This window comes from Myotis nattereri, assembly GCF_964212035.1.
Source record: "Myotis nattereri genome assembly, chromosome: X".
In the NCBI taxonomy this organism is placed as follows: Eukaryota; Metazoa; Chordata; class Mammalia; order Chiroptera; family Vespertilionidae; genus Myotis; species Myotis nattereri.
The window spans coordinates 68,001,415-68,008,621 of NC_138078.1; positions in this window are offsets into that span (position 1 = coordinate 68,001,415).

A 7,207-nucleotide genomic window follows, 5' to 3' on the forward strand; every position below is an offset into this window, starting at 1 on the left:
AAGCTTTTAATCATTTCTGGAGACACTAATTGCGTATTTTAAGAGTTTTACCACAAGTAGAGTGTGTTCTTACAACTATGTACTGGAACCGTAAGGATTTCACCTGAGTCATACCAAAGACGCCAGAATAATTAGGCCTCAATTGTAAACATAAGCAGTATAGTCCTCACTTACCGGCTTTCTACACAAATTTTAAGCTGTATAAACAAGAATACCTAATATTTGAAAGCAATTTCAACTGAAAACGCTCCCTAAAGTGCCCGGAGTTGTAAATATTATAAGTTTTCCGGTCATTTCACGGCTTTCCACGGGTAATGTCTGTGATTAAAAACGGCAGGAAATGTAGTAAGAATCTATTTACTTTTATTTCAAGTGTATCTTCCAAGATTTTAATCATTTCTGTAGACTCTAATTGCGTATTATAAGAGTATTACCACAATTAGAGAGTGTTCTTACAAGTCTGTACTGGAACCGGAAGGATTTCACCTGAGTCATACAAAAGACGCCAGAATAATTCGACCTCAATTGTAAAAATAAGCAGTATAGTCCTCAATTACAGCCTTTCTACACAAATTTTGAGCTGTATAAACAAGAATTCCTAATATTATAAAGAAAATTCAATTGAAAACGCTCCCTAAAGTGCTCGGAGTTGTAAATATTATCAGTTTTCTGGTCATTCCACGGCTTTCCACTGGTAATGTCTGTGATTAAGAACGGCAGGAAATGTAGTAAGAATCTATTTACTTTTATTTCAAGTGTATCTTCCAAGTTTTAATCATTTCTGGAAACTCTAATTGCGTATTATAACAGTATTACCACAATTAGAGAGTGTTCTAACAAGTCTGTACTGGAACCGTAAGGATTTCACCTGAGTCATACAAAAGACGCCAGAATAATTCGGCCTCAATTGTAAACATAAGCAGTATAGTCCTCACTTACCGGCTTTCTACACAAATTTTAAGCTGTATAAACAAGAATTCCTAATATTTGAAAGCAAATTCAAGTGAAAACGCTCCTTAAAGTGGAAGGAGTTGTAAATATTATCAGTTTTCTGGTCATTTCACGGCTTTCCACTGGTAATGTCTGTGATTAAAAACGGCAGGATATGTAGTTAGAATCTATTTACTTTTATTTCAAGTGTATCTTCCAAGTTTCTAATCGTTTCTGGAAACTCTAATTGCGTATTTTAAGAGTTTTACCACAAGTAGAGTGTGTTCTTACAAGTATGTACTGGAACCGTAAGGATTTCACCTGAGTCATACCAAAGACGCCAGAATAATGCGGCCTCAATTGTAAACATAAGCAGTATAGTCCTCACTTACCGGCTTTCTACACAAATTTTAAGCTGTATAAACAAGAATTCCTAATATTTGAAAGCAAATTCAACTGAAAACGCTCCCTAAAGTGCCCGGAGTTGTAAATATTATCAGTTTTCCGGTCATTTCACGGTTTACACGGGTAATGTTTGTGATTAAAAACGGCAGGAAATGTAGTAAGAATCTATTTACTTTTATTTCAAGTGTATCTTCCAAGTTTTTAATCATTTCTGGAAACTCTAATTGCGTATTATAAGAGTATTACCACAATTAGAGAGTGTTCTAACAAGTCTGTACTGGAACCGTAAGGATTTCACCTGAGTCATACAAAAGACGCCAGAATAATTCGGCCTCAATTGTAAACATAAGCAGTATAGTCCTCACTTACCGGCTTTCTACACAAATTTTAAGCTGTATAAACAAGAATTCCTAATATTTGAAAGCAAATTCAAGTGAAAACGCTCCTTAAATTGGAAGGAGTTGTAAATATTATCAGTTTTCTGGTCATTTCACGGCTCTCCACTGGTAATGCCTGTGATTAAAAATGGCAGGAAATGTAGTAAGAATCTATTTACTTTTACTTCAAGTGTATCTTCCAAGTTTTTAGTCATTTATGGAAACTCTAATTGCGTATTTTAAGAGTTTTACCACAATTAGAGAGTGTTCTTACAAGTATGTACTGCAACCGTAAGGATTTTACCTGAGTCATATCAAAGACGCCAGAATAATTCGGCCTCAATTGTAAAAATAAGCAGTATAGTTCTCACTTACAGCCTTTCTACAGAAATTTTAAGCTGTATCAACAAGAATTCCTAATATTAGAAAGCAAATTCAAGTGAAAACGCTCCGTAAAGTGGCCGGAGTTGTAAATATTATCAGTTTTCTGGTCATTTCACGGCTTTCCACTGGTAATGTCTGTGATTAAAAACGGCAGGAAATGTAGTAAGAATCTATTTACTTTTATTTCAAGTGTATATTACAAGATTTTAATCATTTCTGGAAACTGTAATTGCGTATTTTAAGAGTTTTCCCACAATTAGAGAGTGTTCTTACAAGTCTGTACTAGAACCATAAGGATTTTACCTGAGTATACCAAGATGACAGAATAATTAGGCCTCAATTGTAAACAGAAGCAGTATAGTCCTCACTTACAGGCTTTCTACACAAATTTTAAGCTGTATAAACAAGAATTCCTAATATTTGAAAGCAAATTCAACTGAAAACGCTCCCTAAAGTGCCCGGAGTTGTAAATATTATCAGTTTTCCGGTCATTTCACGGCTTTCCACGGGTAATGTCTGTGATTAAAAACAGCAGGAAATGTAGTAAGAATCTATTTACTTTTATTTCAAGTGTATCTTCCAAGATTTTAATCATTTCTGGAGACTCTAATTGCGTATTATAAGAGTATTACCACAATTAGAGAGTGTTCTTACAAGTCTGTACTGGAACCGGAAGGATTTCACCTGAGTCATACAAAAGACGCTAGAATAATTCGGCCTCAATTTTAAACATAAGCAGTATAGTCCTCAATTAGAGCCTTTCTACACAAATTTTGAGCTGTATAAACAAGAATTCCTAATATTATAAAGAAAATTCAAGTGAAAACGCTCCCTAAAGTGCTCGGAGTTGTAAATATTATCAGTTTTCTGGTTATTCTACGGCTTTCCACTGGTAATGTCTGTGATTAAGAACGGCAGGAAATGTAGTAGGAATCTATTTACTTTTATTTCAAGTGTATCTTCCAAGTTTTTAATCATTTCTGGAAACTCTAATTGCGTATTATAAGAGTATTACCACAATTCGAGAGTGTTCTAACAAGTCTGTACTGGAACCGTAAGGATTTCACCTGAGTCATACAAAAGACGCCAGAATAATTCGGCCTCAATTGTAAACATAAGCAGTATAGTCCTCACTTACCGGCTTTCTACACAAATTTTAAGCTGTATAAACAAGAATTCCTAATATTTGAAAGCAAATTCAAGTGAAAACGCTCCGTAAAGTGCCCGGAGTTGTAAATATTATCAGTTTTCTGGTCATTCCACGGCTTTCCACGGGTAATGTCTGTGATTAAAAACGGCAGGAAATGTAGTTAGGATCTATTTACTTTTATTTCATGTGTATCTGCCAAGTTTCTAATCATTTCTGAAAACTCTAATTGCGTATTTTAAGAGTTTTGCCACAAGTAGAGAGTGTTCTTACAAGTATGTACTGGAACCGTAAGTATTTCACCTGAGTTATACCAAAGACGCCAGAATAATTCGGCCTCAATTGTAAACATAAGCAGTATAGTCCTCACTTACAGGCTTTCTACACAAATTTTAAGCTGTATAAACAAGAATTCCTAATATTTGAAAGCAAATTCAACTGAATACGCTCCCTAAAGTGCCCGGAGTTGTAAATATTATCAGTTTTCTGGTCATATCACGGCTTTCCACGGGTAATGTCTGTGATCAAAAACGGCAGGAAATGTAGTAAGAATCTATTTACTTTTATTTCAAGTGTATCTTCCAAGCTTTTAATCATTTCTGGAGACACTAATTGCGTATTATAAGAGTATTACCAAAATTAGAGAGTGTTCTAACAAGTCTGTACTGGAACCGTAAGGATTTCACCTGAGTCATACAATAGACGCCAGAATAATTCGGCCTCAATTGTAAACATAAGCAGTATAGTCCTCACTTACCGGCTTTCTACACAAATTTTAAGCTGTATAAACAAGAATTCCTAATATTTGAAAGCAAATTCAAGTGAAAAAGCTCCCTAAAGTGCCCGGAGTTGTAAATATTATCAGTTTTCTGGTCATTTCACGGCTTTCCACGGGTAATGTCTGTGATTAAAAACGGCAGGATATGTAGTTAGAATCTATTTACTTTTATTTCAAGTGTATCTTCCAAGTTTCTAATAGTTTCTTGAAACTCTAATTGCGTATTTTAAGAGTTTTACCACAAGTAGAGTGTGTTCTTACAACTATGTACTGGAACCGTAAAGATTTCACCTGAGTCATACCAAAGACGCCAGAATAATTAGGCCTCAATTGTAAACATAAGCAGTATAGTCCTCAATTACAGCCTTTCTACACAAATTTTGAGCTGTATAAACAAGAATTCCTAATATTATAAAGAAAATTCAAGTGAAAACGCTCCCTAAAGTGCTCGGAATTGTAAATATTATCAGTTTTCTGGTCATTCCACGGCTTTCCACTGGTAATGTCTGTGATTAAGAACGGCAGGAAATGTAGTAAGAATCTATTTACTTTTATTTCAAGTGTATCTTCCAAGTTTTTAATCATTTCTGGAAACTCTAATTGCGTATTATAAGAGTATTACCACAATTAGAGAGTGTTCTAACAAGTCTGTACTGGAACCGTAAGGATTTCACCTGAGTCATACAAAAGACGCCAGAATAATTCGGCCTCAATTGTAAACATAAGCAGTATAGTTCTCACTTACAGCCTTTCTACAGAAATTTTAAGCTGTATCAACAAGAATTCCTAATATTAGAAAGCAAATTCAAGTGAAAACGCTCCGTAAAGTGGCCGGAGTTGTAAATATTATCAGTTTTCTGGTCATTTCACGGCTTTCCACTGGTAATGTCTGTGATTAAAAAGGGCAGGAAATGTAGTAAGAATCTATTTACTTTTATTTCAAGTGTATATTCCAAGATTTTAATCATTTCTGGAAACTGTAATTGCGTATTTTAAGAGTTTTCCCACAATTAGAGAGTGTTCTTACAAGTCTGTACTAGAACCGTAAGGATTTTACCTGAGTATACCAAGATGACAGAATAATTAGGCCTCAATTGTAAACATAAGCAGTATAGTCCTCACTTACAGGTTTTCTACACAAATTTTAAGCTGTATAAACAAGAATTCCTAATATTTGAAAGCAAATTCAAGTGAAAACGCTCCTTAAAGTGGAAGGAGTTGTAAATATTATCAGTTTTCTGGTCATTTCACGGCTCTCCTCTGGTAATGCCTGTGATTAAAAACTTCAGGAAATGTAGTAAGAATCTATTTACTCTTATTTCAAGTGTATCTTCCAAGTTTCTAATAGTTTCTTGAAACTCTAATTGCGTATTTTAAGAGTTTTACCACAAGTAGAGAGTGTTCTTACAAGTATGTACTGCAACCGTAAGGATTTTACCTGAGTCATATCAAAGACGCCAGAATAATTCGGCCTCAATTGTAAACATAAGCAGTATAGTCCTCACTTACAGCCTTTCTACACAAATTTTAAGCTGTATAAACAAGAATTCCTAATATTTGAAAGCAAATTCAACTGAAAACGCTCCCTAAAGTGCCCGAAGTTGTAAATATTATCAGTTTTCTGGTCATTCCACGGCTTTCCACGGGTAATGTCTGTGATTAAAAACGGCAGGAAAAGTAGTTAGAATCTATTTACTTTTATTTCATGTGTATCTTCCAAGTTTCTAATCATTTCTGGAAACTCTAATTGCGTATTTTAAGAGTTTTGCCACAAGTAGAGAGTGTTCTTACAAGTATGTACTGGAACCGTAAGTATTTCACCTGAGTTATACCAAAGACGCCAGAATAATTCGGCCTCAATTGTAAACATAAGCAGTATAGTCCTCACTTATAGGCTTTCTACACCAGTTTTAGCTGTATAAACAAGAATTCCTAATATTTGAAAGCAAATTCAACTGAATACGCTCCCTAAAGTGCCCGGAGTTGTAAATATTATCAGTTTTCTGGTCATATCACGGCTTTCCACGGGTAATGTCTGCGATTAAAAACGGCAGGAAATGTAGTAAGAATCTATTTACTTTTATTTCAAGTGTATCTTCCAAGCTTTTAATCATTTCTGGAGACACTAATTGCGTATTATAAGAGTATTACCAAAATTAGAGAGTGTTCTAACAAGTCTGTACTGGAACCGTAAGGATTTCACCTGAGTCATACAATAGACGCCAGAATAATTCGGCCTCAATTGTAAACATAAGCAGTATAGTCCTCACTTACTGGCTTTCTACACAAATTTTAAGCTGTATAAACAAGAATTCCTAATATTTGAAAGCAAATTCAACTGAAAACGCTCCCTAAAGTGCCCGGAGTTGTAAATATTATCAGTTTTCTGGTCATTTCACGGCTTTCCACGGGTAATGTCTGTGATTAAAAACGGCAGGATATGTAGTTAGAATCTATATACTTTTATTTCAAGTGTATCTTCCAAGTTTCTAATCGTTTCTGGAAACTCTAATTGCGTATTTTAAGAGTTTTACCACAAGTAGAGTGTGTTCTTACAACTATGTACTGGAACCGTAAAGATTTCACCTGAGTCATACCAAAGACGCCAGAATAATTAGGCCTCAATTGTAAACATAAGCAGTATAGTCCTCACTTACCGGCTTTCTACACAAATTTTAAGCTGTATGAACAAGAATTCCTAATATTTGAAAGCAAATTCAAGTGAAAACGCTCCCTAAAGTGCCCGGAGTTGTAAATATTATCAGTTTTCCGGTCATTTCACGGCTTTCCACGGGTAATGTCTGTGATTAAAAACGTGAGGAAATGTAGTAAAAATCTATTTACTTTTATTTCAAGTGTATCTTCCAAGATTTTAATCATTTCTGGAGACTCTAATTGCGTATTATAAGAGTATTACCACAATTAGAGAGTTTTCTTACAAGTCTGTACTGGAACCGGAAGGATTTCACCTGAGTCATACAAAAGACGCTAGAATAATTCGGCCTCAATTTTAAACATAAGCAGTATAGTCCTCAATTACAGCCTTTCTACACAAATTTTGAGCTGTATAAACAAGAATTCCTAATATTTGAAAGCAAATTCAAGTGAAAACGCTCCCTAAAGTGCTCGGAGTTGTAAATATTATCAGTTTTCTGGTCATTCCACGGCTTTCCACTGGTAATGTCT